General features: G+C 45.3%; 1 protein-coding gene across 1 annotated transcript in view; it reads right to left on the reverse strand.

The window, feature by feature from the left end:
- LOC123764150 (big bang) overlaps positions 1-13,285 on the reverse strand; it is a 549,999-nt gene that overhangs the window by 15,537 nt on the left and 521,177 nt on the right.

The raw sequence follows: 13,285 nt of genomic DNA on the forward strand, positions 1-13,285 counted from the left end.
CCTTCCGGCTGTTCAAAGTTGCAATATCTAAAGCAACGATCGTTGCTAATTCGTCAATTCCATTTGTTGGTGATTGTAAATCAATGCAAGGCATCAAACTTTTGCTTGTCTTCAAAAAGCAAAAGTAGATTCTACTGTTGTTCTGACAAAGATAACCCAAAATCAACGGCCGTTTTACTTGCTCCAAAGATGCTAGAATCACTTATTTGTCACACAACAGAAGAAAACATTCCTCGCAGCTGCCTCCTCCTCCACCCTTCCCCCTCCTTGACGTGAAGGTATCTAACGGGAGCTATTTTCTGTGTATGACTGTTGCCCCCTTAACCCTCCCTTCTTGATACCTGTAATTGAGCGAACCATTAACTACACAAGTGCATGCTGGGAGTTAAGGGTCAACAGGTGGGTTCGCTTCACCTCCAGGTGATTATACAGTAGTTTGGAGGTGTTGTTGACGGCAGTTGGAGACGTATATGGTAGTTGTTGTTCTTGTAGTATGATTGGGGAAAGAAGGTTGGAGACAGGAGAGGAAGGAAGAGGGGGTAACAGTCGTAGCAGCAACAGGAATAGCGGCGGCAGCGGTCCACCCTCCTCATAACACGTGATCAGAATACTGTGGGGGTGAAATGGGCTGGCATGTTAGCAGCGAGTACATTCCTCCACCACCTTAACTTGCGGTGATCATCAACGATGACGACTACCAGCTGTCGTCGTTAATTCCCCCCTCCTCCTCCGGGCCCACACACCGTTGATATGGTTACTGACCCCACGCCAAGTTTCCCCCCACCCCCCCCCCACACGCACACACCGGTCACTGGCAGACGCAACCGGACCTTCTTAAAAGATACATCTGTACACCTTTTATTTTGAGTCTTGTGCCTTTTTTGACAGGTGCGGAGTCGGGGGTTGATGGGGGAAAGTGAGGACTGTTCTCACCCTCAAACAATGTAATGTTTAATACACTTAATAAAAAAAACAAGTTGTTGCTTAAAACTATAAAGTGTCTTTCTTTCAGAGTATTCTAAAATGTGTGTTGCCACTCTTTTAGAGTTGTATTTACTTAACGTTAAAACTCAATAATCTTCTGCCTTGGCTGTAACTACCATAACTTGGAATAAGGGTTGCACTTAAGTGTTGCTTTTGAATGAAATTCGGTACTGTAGACTATGGTTTAATGACTTAAATGTTCAAATGTCAACTGAAAGAAGATTGGTTAATTTAAACCTTAAGAAAATAAACCTTCAAGATCGTTTTGACGATCATAACATATACATTTTCAAAATGTACGATTCAGGCGATTTTCAAAACACCTTTCAAAACACTACTGTTAACTAGACACGCTCAAGCATGAGCGTGAACACATTAATGCGTTAGTATGCGAACACATTAACTTGATATACCAATAAAGCCTCGCACTTGGGCTAGGCTTTAGCAACTCCTGGTATATAGTTTAATCCTTCCAAAGATCAGCTCCAATGTTTCGAGTGACTGATTTTTGTGCGACTACAGTTAGTGAAAAAAACTCCCAGTCATGACTCAAAACAAGCAAAAACAAAATGAATACCAAATTAAAATGTTCAGCTAGTATTATTTCATTAATTTGATATATATGTGTTACCTAACAGCCTCTGCTCCACAACTCTCCATTTCCCTCATCTCTCTCCAACCCCAGTACCTCTCCGACAGCCCTCCACCATAACCTCAAATGGACCCCTCCACCCCACACAACCACCACCATGCTCAAGAAATTCCTTACAGCCCCCCACTCTCTCTTCCCCCCACCCCAACACATGCCGTTCCCCCTCTCAACAATATAAACAGCCCCCCACCCCAACACATGCCGTTCCCCCTCTCAACAATATAAACAGCCCCCCCCCCCAACCACCACGTACGTAAGCTATACAATCGCAGGGAATATTACCATTAAACAGGACCCCCCCTAACATCCCCCCGCGAAAACATCTGGGGACCCCGAGCCGATCTCACTCCATCTTTTGTTAGGGGTCACAATGGCGGCGGTGAAAGAAAACGGAAAGACCAACCATCGTCAGGGAGCGACCTTGGTCAAGGACGTTCTTGCCACCTCCACCAATTTATATATTCATTTTTTTTGGTTCTATTGCCATTTTTCGGCTCTTGCGGAATTCTGACTCACCGGCGTGACGAGAAATATATTTAATTAAATGTGGGTAGCTACCGATAAAATACCGAAGGTCGTGAAAAGCATTTTTTTCGTTAGTTTATATTTTAATTGCCAGGGTATGTGAAAGCGAGAGATGTGGACAGGAATCCAAATATGCCGTTATAAAAGTGTGGGGAGGGGGGGGGGAGGGTATCTTGTGTGTGCGTGGGAGGGTTGAGAGGGAATGCGGTGGTGAACCACCTTGTAACAAACATCTCTCTCTACCACCAAGCGCGCGTGCGCGCACACACACACACACACACACACACACACACACACACACACACACACACACACACACACACACACACACACACACACACATCAGAACAGCGTTCAGGAACCTGTGTAAGGAATCATTCAGAATCTTGTACACCACATATGTAAGACCAATCCTGGAGTATGCGGCCCCAGAATGGAGCCCGTACCTTGTCAAGCACAAGACGAAGCTGGAAAAAGTCCAAAGGTATGCCACTAGACTAGTCCCAGAACTAAGAGGCATGAGTTACGAGGAAAGGCTGCGGGAAATGCACCTTACGACACTGGAAGACAGAAGAGTAAGGGGAGACATGATCACAACCTACAAAATCCTCAGAGGAATCGACCGGGTAAACAAGAATAAACTATTCAACACTGGTAGGACGCGAAAAAGGGGACACAGGTGGAAACTGAGTACCCACATGAGCCACAGAGACGTTAGAAGGAACTTTTTCAGTGTCAGAGTAATTAACGGATGGAATGCATTAGGCAGTGATGTGGTGGAGGCTGACTCCATACACAGTTTCAAGTGTAGATATGATAGAGCCCAATAGGCTCAGGAATCTGTACACCAGTTGATTGACAGTTGAGAAGCGAGACCAAAGAGCCAGAGCTCAACCCCCGCAAACACAACTAGGTGAGCACACGTACGCCCATACCACCCACACACATCTTTCACACGACAATAAAGACACTAACATACTTAAGATGGCCCGCAAAACTTGATTAAGAACCCAGACGCCACCGAGTTTAGCGATGAAAGAAAGAAATCCCGGACCCTGTTTAAATTTCTGGAAACTAAACATACAAAATATTCAAATGGTTTCAGCTTACTATAATAAATTATTTAACTCCACTAATTTCCTACAATAAAAGTTCAGATTCCACACGAATGTATTACAAAACAAAAAATATCGGGACCTTAAGAAATGCAGCACACTTTCACATCAGGATGTATAAACAAAACCCAAACATTTGCTCGACTGTTTTATACGGTAATATAAAAATGGGACCTGAAAATGCGGATTCCCGAGACTAAACAAAAGGAACGTGTTAAGAACTAAAAAAAAAAGCTACACAGAACTGAAGACCAGCTTGAAGCATGCACGAGCGGCTCAAGAACGCTCCAATCAATGCGGCGAGGCTGGCCAAGTCACGAACGCGCACAAATGCATATCCGGATTTTTAATAGGCTCGCTGTTCAAGGAGTCTTATATAATTACATTGTGCTCAGTGCAATACGATAACGGACATTTTAATTATTTATTACCTTCCTGATACCTATTAAATAGTTATCAGCCCCAAGCCCATATATATATACGGGCTGCTTGTCCCCTGACACAATAAATTATAATATATAATAATATCATACTTTCACAAATTTGAAATCTCTTATAGCTCAAACTGAGCTTTGGGACACTGTCATCTGACACATACAGCCCCGCTCGTGTGCCAGGTAAGTCCATTACGGGCTCACCATAGCCCGTGCTACTTGCAACTTCTTGTTTCGAGTAGCTGACTCTACAACAACACTGTGGTCGAGGAAGCAGTTGAATTCCGTCCCGAAACAGTTTGGCCGACTGACTTCCATCACAGACCAGACTTCCATCACAGACCAGACTTCCATCACAGACCAGACTTCCATCACAGACCAGACTTCCATCACAGACCAGACTTCCATCACAGACCAGACTTCCATCACAGACCAGACTTCCATCACAGACCAGATTACCGTGACATTTTGCTCGAAGATTCTCTCTCTCTCTCTCTCGTAAACACGGTCATTGAAAGCCGTTCTTCGTGTACACTATGTATATTATTATGAGAATACAATACACTTTTCCCGAGTATAATGAACTTTGATAAGCTAGACAAATCTTCCTAGTTTATCAATGGTACCGTTATGTATACATTACTAGAAATGTATCAAAGTAACCGTTGATGTATCACTGTAACCATGACTATCACTCAGGGCCATCTTAACAGCATTGCAGGCCTTGGGTACAGCAATGCACTGGGGCCTCCTGCTCAGATGCTGGGCACTGTAGCCTATCGTCTGGGCATATGTTATGCACCAATTATTTGTATTGTAAATGTAATTTGAAAAGGGAATTGAATCGCAGACCTTCCTAGCGGGAGGTCGGGCAATGATCCACCCCGCCATGAGATTTCTCATGAAAAATATGCCAGGATGGGGTCTCTGTAAATCGTGGAGGCCCCTTGGCAACTGCCTACCTTACCTTGAGGTGATTTCGGGGCTCAGCGACCCCGCGGCCCGGTCGTCGACCAGGCCTGTATACACATAGATTAAGAGGGAACTGGTGCCATATCTAGCCTGTCCTCTCGCGTTACCACAACGGACTTTAAACGATGTACTAAAACAGCATGTCATTTCGACTTGTCACTGCGTCACAAAAATGGTGTATTGTACTTAATTAACCGAACCGAGAATCTACAAATAGGAAACTGTCACGTCACTTGTCACTTATCTGTACCTGAATGAGGTTCTGGGAGTTCTCCTACTCCCCAAGCCCGGCCCTCATTGACAGCTTGGTCCACCAGGCTGTTGCTTGGAGCGGCCCACAGGCCCACATATACACCACAGCCCCGTTGGTCCGGCACTTGAATGCTCTTAAGAGGCCTTACCTTGCTCAAAGTTTTGTCCCATAATTCTTTATTTGCACTCCTCTTGCGCCGCCTAAACTAGACTATGAATGACCCGCCTATTGCATAGTCTTCGTCTTGACGCTTAGCATCCATCATACGAGATTGCGCCTCGACTCTGGAGCTATCTATCGTGCTATCCCCTATCTATCGTGTTATAAGGGACCCTTATCCAGAACTTCTACAGTATATTGAAATCAGTATTCCGGTCCTTCGTTATCACCACGCCCGGTATTGCCCTTGGTGCTACACACTGTCTTTGGTGCTTTCACTACTGCCTCTCTGGTGGGGCCCTGTGTCCCCTTTTCGTCTTTTACTCTAAGATCTCTCGGTAGACTTCCGCAATGTACACCCTCGTGTCCGTGAAGGAACGCTCGCACTTGTGACCCGCACAATGAATGCTTGCATCCGCCCTACCGTTAAGACATTTTTTTAAAGGAATGTGTATCATGTCATTCACGGTCTACTGCTTTTCACAGTTGGATCAAAGTCTGCCGACGGTGTTAGATGCGCCTGATCAACCCTACAGTACATGTGCCTCCGCGGCCCCCCTCCCCTGCCCTGGAGGCCTAGTATCTCCACGGCAGAGCTTAAAATTAATGTGATTTTGTACGCTCTATGCCAGTCGGTTTTTTGTGCGCCAGCCTTCCTTTGTTGTGGTCGACTCTTATAGTGTTCTCGTGGATAGTGTGTCCTTTAACCCGTCCCAACCGGAGCCGGTCGGCCGAGCGGACAGCACGCTGGACTTGTGATCCTGTGGTCCTGGGTTCGATCCCAGGCGCCGGCGAGAAACAATGGGCAGAGTTTCTTTCACCCTATGCCCCTGTTACCTAGCAGTAAATAGGTACCTGGGTGACAGTCAGCTGTCACGGGCTGCTTCCTAGGGGTGGAGGCCTGGTCGAGGACCGGGCCGCGGGGACACTAAAAATCCCCGAATTCATCTCAAGATAACCTCAAGATAACCCTGTGGTGGTCGAAATTCAATTCTTCCCGTTTCTCATTTTTAGTAGACTTAAAGACAGTTGACTTGCTGGGCACCCAGCCATATTAGAGTTACCTCATAAACTTGCGGACACCGCTACTAGGGAAGAAATTCATGTCTGTCCCGTCTCTCAAAGAGATTTCGACCCAGTCATTCATAACGCAGTTTGCAATCGTTGGCACGATAGTTGATATTACTGCGTACAGTACATTTAAGTGTAAGTTAGTAATTATCAAAAGAAGGCACCAAGCCGGGAAGGCTATGTAGCACATTTCAGTGTAGCAGAGGGTGAGGGGGTACTTCTCTAACTAGGCCATGTATTGGCCACAGGTGCTTAACGCATGGAAACTTAATGAAAAACGCCCTGCTCTTTACTGTCCAGCTGCATTATCCCGCTTGTAATTACGCAGCTCTTTGTAGCATGTCCTGATGTTCAGGATGATCTTGAGGTTATCTTGAGATGATTTCGGGGCTTTAGTGTCCCCGCGGCTCGGTCCTCGACCAGGCCTCCACACCCAGGAACCAGCCCGTGACAGCTGACTAACACCCAGGTACCTATTTTACTGCTAGGTAACAGGGGCATAGGGTGAAAGAAACTCTGCCCATTGTTTCTCGCCGGCGCCCGGGATCGAACCCGGGACCACAGGATCACAAGTCCAGCGTGCTGTCCGCTCGACCGATCGTTGGCCATGCTTTCCCAGTGTTTGTGAGTCGAGTCACTCGTCGCTCAAGTCATCCTTGGCGAGTCCGATGCCTTTGACGCAACTCGTCTTGTGTACTGTATTTTTGTGTTCTCATATTGCCATCTTGAGTAATATGTTGCACGTCTGGAGTAGCCTACCTTGAGGTGCTTCCGGGGCTTAGTGTCCCCGCGGCCCGGTCGTCGACCAGGCCTCCTGGTTGCTGGTAGCCTGCGACACAGACGGTGCTGAACAGTCCTCCCGGCTTGGTGTCTTCTCTTGGTAACTGCTTACTCTTGTTGACCAGACCACACACTAGAAGGTGAAGGGACGACCACGTTTCGGTCCATCCTGGACCATTCTCAAGTCGATTGTGAGAATGGTCCAGGACGGACCGAAACGTCGTCGTCCCTTCACATTCTAGTGTGTGGTCTGGTCAACAAACTTTAGCCACGTTATTGTGACTCATCGCCTGCTTACTCTTCCCAAGTGTTTACTTGAATCTATGTTATTGAATATGTATATGTTTATGCTCTCTCTTATCAGCCCTTGTATCTCACTTTGTCCGCCTTGCTTCCACTTTGTATCTCTCTATCTTTCTCTCTCTCTGTCTTCCTCTTATCTCTCTCTCTCTCTGTCTGTCTCTTGCTCCCCGCAAATGAAAGGCAAGACACACTCACCATCAATGTAAATAAGCACGCACTTGGCCACTCGAGCGCGTGTGGCAGGTTAGACTTACACACACACACACACACACACACACACACACACACACACACACACACACACACACACACACACACACACACACACACACACATACACACATACACCACACACACACCGTCTGAATGCTGCCACTCCACTTATAAGTCGACCGTAGAACACAGAAACACAGACAATCTGTGTGTTTTCAACTGTATCTCAGTATTGTTCGCTCATCAGTACTTGAAAATGAAAAAACAAAAAAAAAACTCTGACTGTCAAAAAAAAAAAAAAAAAAGTCCCGATACGTAAGGGACGTTTAAAGTACGCTTAGAAGTTCCTCACTTAACAGAGGACTCTTGAAGATCCGATGTTTGTTGCTTATAGTGTATCTTAAGGTGAACGCCATTGTTATTTACCGTTGTTATCGTACGGCCAACACCCACCCACTTCTCCACAGAGAAGCGTCGGTGAGTTAAGTGGTATTTGCCAACTCAAGTGTTCAAGGTGATTACACAGCCGTGATATAAAACCTGTAAGCTTGACCTTATACTTGTCGAATTTACTTGTGGTGAGTGGGCGGGGCTTGTAAGGGAGGGAGGGAGGGAGCCCCTCCCTAATCTCGGTTCGGTTCAATCTCATCTCTCTTCTTATGGCAAATTTTGCGAAGTTCATGTTGGAAAACACAAACAAAATTAATCAATGTTTAAGTAAATAACAACGGAAACACTGGAAGAAGTGTTTCAAAAAGAGTACAATATTATTTGAGATTTCAGGTGCCGTTATGATGGCCTGCGTCTTACGTCTGGCAGCGCCGCGGGCAAAGAAAGCCTACCTAGACTTGAACAATTTGTGATGAAATATTCACGCTTGCGAAAACTGGATCCATATTTTTCAGTTAAATTTTTGTTTTCAACTTTTTTTCTGTAAACTCGCTTGTAAAACTAAGATATTTGGGAGCAATATATGCAAAATGTTTGTCGACAACTGCTGGAAACCCCCATATAAAGAAGATTATGTATATTTAGCTAAAAATATGCAACAAAATTAATATAGAAGAAAGATTTTTCTAAATAAAACTCTATCGGAAAAGAGCAGGCTGTGCCCCCTCCAAACTCGATAATTATTTTACCATTACACAGGTAATTACACATTTTGAAGTATTACAAACACATAAAGACTGAATGGCGAGGCTTTCTTACATTTCGACAATACCTAAAAATTTTGTAATCGCCTAATGTGGTAAACAGGGATGGTGGATAGGGATGGTGGACAGGGTGGGAGGACAGGGTGGGGGACGGATGGACAGATGTAATATGAAGGTGAAGCAGGTACATGTAGTACACAGGTGTAGAGGGTGGGACGGGGCTAGATTCACGAAGCAGTTACGCAAACACTTACGAACCTGTACATCTTTTCTCAATCTTTGGCGGCTGTGTTTACAATTATTAAACAGTTAATGAACTCCGAAGCACCAGGAGGCTGTTTATAACAATAACAACAGTTGATTGCCAAGTTTTCATGCGTGTAAACTGTTTAATAAATGTAACCAAAGCCGTAAAAGATTGAGGAAAGATGTACACGTTCGTAAGTGCTTGCGTAACTGTTTCGTGAATCTGGGTCTAGGTGTTTTTGGCAGTGACTTTTTGTAGTGGTATTTTGGGATCTTAAGTCTCCCTCTTCAGTCCTTTTCCTATCATATCCCTCAATCCAATCTTCCATCACTCTCATTCATAATTTCACACCTTTACTTCCCCCCCCCTTTCCACCTCGCGTCCCTCCATCATTCTTCCCTCCCCTCCTCCATCTATGGGTAGCACACCAACGTTAGTGAGGAAGAAGGGGGAAGAGGGCGGAGGGGGGGTTGTAGGAGACAAACCTCGCCAGGTCACCACCTCCGAGTGGAATAGGGCGATGGGCGTGGCTGAGGAGAGCTTTCACCATTGTAGCAACACCCTACTGTGTGTGTGTGTGTGTGTGTGTGTGTGTGTGTGTGTGTGTGTGTGTGTGTGTGTGTGTGTGTGTGTGTGTGTGTGTGTGTGTTGGGGAGGAGACAATATCATAGTACTTGCAAATAGAGGAGGCAGAAACGAGGAGAAAAACCGGCAGGTTAACTAACCGGTAATGGACCAAATACCGTAGTAGACTAACAAAACAAACGTTCACAAACGTTTTTCGGGTCCTGGTCACTGCCAGAGACCTTAAAACGGACCCTCTTCTAGTAAACATCTCCAAGTAATAAATAGAAGTAAGCTACAAAATATAACATAAAATATATATCAGATGAGGACCTAATAGTAAAAAAAAAGTTCTCTTTGCGTGTATTTGAAGAGGATAACGAAGCCTAGTAATTGGATTAAAAAAGGGTAAATAGGACTACAAATGGATTAAAAAAGACTACAAATGGATTCAAATGGGCAAAATATGGGTTAAAATGTTGTTAAAAATGGATTAAATATGAAAAATGAATTAAAACGTTTCAACGAATGGGTTTAAAATAGATGAAAGTGTTAGATATTAACACTTGTTTTGATATTAACAGCGAGGGGGTTTAAAATAGATGAAAGCGTTAGAGATTAACACAGTGTTTTGATATTAACACTCAAAATCTGAAATTTGAGATTATATGGAAATTGGATTAATTCTGTTAAAAACATAAAGCTGAAAACTTTAAATTTGTTGACGTTTAAATGCTTCGAAAGTGGTTCAAAATAATCTCTTTGGGAGTGTGAACTAGTGAGCGAATGTGCACACACACACACACACACACACACACACACACACACACACACACACACACACACACACACACACACGAAGAATTACAAAAAAATTAAAGAGGAACAGGAGGAAAAACACGAGTAAAAATGGGGATTGATAAAAGCCCCAATTTGACGTACCTCCTTTTATTTGGGTCTCAAGACACCAACAGAGATCTCTCACAGAGTGCGAATGACCAAAGTAGTCTCCCAAGGGCCAACTGGTATTTAACGGAAAATCTCCCTACCTCCCCTAATCTTCTATCTTAGCTCCGACAACTTTTAGTTTCACTATACTATTTCTTTGTCTATCCTTTCTACTTCTTTGCTTTTTACCACTAATATAACTCCCCTCCTATACGTCCCATCTCTGTGTATACATCCCATATCTTCTCAATCCTGATTGCTCAATTCCCCACCTATCAATTCTCTGTCGCTCCTACCATTTCCTTCTCCTCATACCATTCTCACTTACCCTACCATTCTCGTCTTATTCTCCTCCTCCCATCCTCATCTTCTCTATCATCTTCCTTCCACGAAGCATACTGTTTTGCCACCATCTTTCCCGGATGAGCTTTAATTTACACTGACCTCTCTATCTATACATCTATCAATCCCTTCCTTTATTATTTAGCAAAACCCGGAAGTTGAACAAAGAATTTTCACCATTACAGAGCAGTCTTCAGGGATTTTTGCCTTTACCCAGAATTTACATTAAACAATGGCGATCGAAAGTTAGTTGACCTCTTTGGAACTGGTCAAATTTTGAGCATTTTTTTTTTTTTGGTGTGTGTATACCTGAGAGAGAGGGAGAGAGGGAGGGAGAGGGGGGAGAGGGGGAGAGACAGGGGTGGATGAGAGAGGGGGGCGTGGGGGACCAAATACCGCAAAAAAAATATAGCCTAATACAAAAATCCCTGACACCTTCTCTCTCAAAGGGTTTGACGATCCGCTCAAGGGCGACAAAGTGTGGAGGTCCACTGGTGGGTGTCAACTAGCGAGTGATGTGCAGGGTTAAGCAACTCCCTGGAGCTCGGCGAGAGACAACCCCTCCGTGTGTGTGATCAGCTGTGCGAGAAGCTAATGGTGGAAGCGAAGTCTTGAGAAGCCAACCAGGTGAAAACAGGCATACACACATTCGTATGGGACACGTTGTGTGTGTGTGTGTGTGTGTACTGTGTGTGTGTGTGCGTGTGTGTGCGTGCGTGTGTGTGTGTGTGTGTGTGTGTGTGTACTGTGTGTGTGTGTGTGTGTGTGTGTGTGTGTGTGTGTGTGTGTGTGTGTGTGTGTGTGTGTGTGTGTGTGTGTGTGTGTGTGTGCGCGTGCGTGCGTGTGTGTGCGTGTGTGTGCGTGCGTGTGTGTGCGTGCGTGTGTGTGCGTGTGTGCGCGTGCGTGTGTGTGCGTGCGTGTGTGTGTGTGCGTGCGTGCGTGTGTACTCACCTAATTGTACTCACCTAATTGTGCTTGCGGGGGTTGAGCTCTGGCTCTTTGGTCCCGCCTCTCAACCGTCAATCAACTGGTGTACAGATTCCTGAGCCTATTGGGCTCTATCATATCTACATTTGAAACTGTGAATGGAGTCAGCCTCCACCACATCACTTCCTAATGCATTCCATTTGCTAACTACTCTGACACTGAAAAAGTTCTTTCTAACGTCTCTGTGGCTCATTTGGGTACTCAGCTTCCACCTGTGTCCCCTTGTTCGCGTCCCACCAGTGTTGAAAAGTTCGTCCTTGTTTACCCGGTCGATTCCCCTGAGGATTTTGTAGGTTGTGATCATGTCCCCCCTTACTCTTCTGTCTTCCAGTGTCGTGAGGTGCATTTCCCGCAGCCTTTCCTCATAACTCATGCCTCTTAGTTCTGGGACTAGTCTAGTAGCATACCTTTGGACTTTTTCCAGCTTCGTCTTGTGCTTGACAAGGTACGGGCTCCATGCTGGGGCCGCATACTCCAGGATTGGTCTTACATATGTGGTGTACAAGATTCTGAATGATTCCTTACACAGGTTCCTGAACGCCGTTCTGATGTTAGCCAGCCTCGCATATGCCGCAGACGTTATTCTCTTTATGTGGGCTTCAGGAGACAGGTTTGGTGTGATATCAACTCCTAGATCTTTCTCTCTGTCTGTTTCATTAAGTACTTCATCTCCTATTCTGTATCCTGTGCCTGGCCTCCTGTTTCCACTGCCTAGTTTCATTACTTTGCATTTACTCGGGTTGAACTTCAACAGCCATTTGTTGGACCATTCACTCAGTCTATCCAGGTCATCTTGTAGCCTCCTACTATCATCCTCTGTTTCAATCCTCCTCATAATTTTTGCATCGTCGGCAAACATTGAGAGGAACGAATCTATACCCTCTGGGAGATCATTTACATATACCAGAAACAGTATAGGTCCAAGGACTGACCCCTGCGGGACTCCACTTGTGACGTCTCGCCAATCTGAGACCTCACCCCTCACACAGACTCGTTGTCTCCTGTTGCTTAGGTATTCCTCTATCCACCGGAGTACCTTCCCTCTCACTCCAGCCTGCATCTCCAACTTTCGCACTAGCCTCTTGTGTGGCACTGTATCAAAGGCTTTCTGACAATCCAAAAATATGCAGTCTGCCCACCCTTCTCTTTCTTGCCTTATTTTTGTTGCCTGGTCGTAGAATTCAAGTAACCCTGTGAGGCAGGACCTGCCATCCCTGAACCCATGTTGATGCTGTGTTACAAAGTTCCTTCGCTCCAGATGCTCCACTAGTTTTTTTCGCACAATCTTCTCCATCAGCTTGCATGGTATGCAGGTTAGGGACACTGGCCTGTAGTTCAGTGCCTCCTGTCTATCCCCTTTCTTGTATATCGGGACTACGTTAGCTGCTTTCCAAGTATCTGGCAAGTAGTATGTAGTAAGTAGTAAGTAGTATCTTTCCAAGTAGTATGTGTGTGTGTGTGTGTGTGCGTGTGTGTGTGTGTGTGTGTGTGTGTGTGTGTGTGTGTGTGTGTGTGTGTGTGTGTGTGTGTGTGTGTGTGCGTGTGTGTGCGTGCGTGTGTGTGTGTACCATTCACATGGACA

The sequence above is a fragment of the Procambarus clarkii genome, chromosome 23 (genome assembly GCF_040958095.1).
Source record: "Procambarus clarkii isolate CNS0578487 chromosome 23, FALCON_Pclarkii_2.0, whole genome shotgun sequence".
Classification (NCBI taxonomy): Eukaryota; Metazoa; Arthropoda; class Malacostraca; order Decapoda; family Cambaridae; genus Procambarus; species Procambarus clarkii.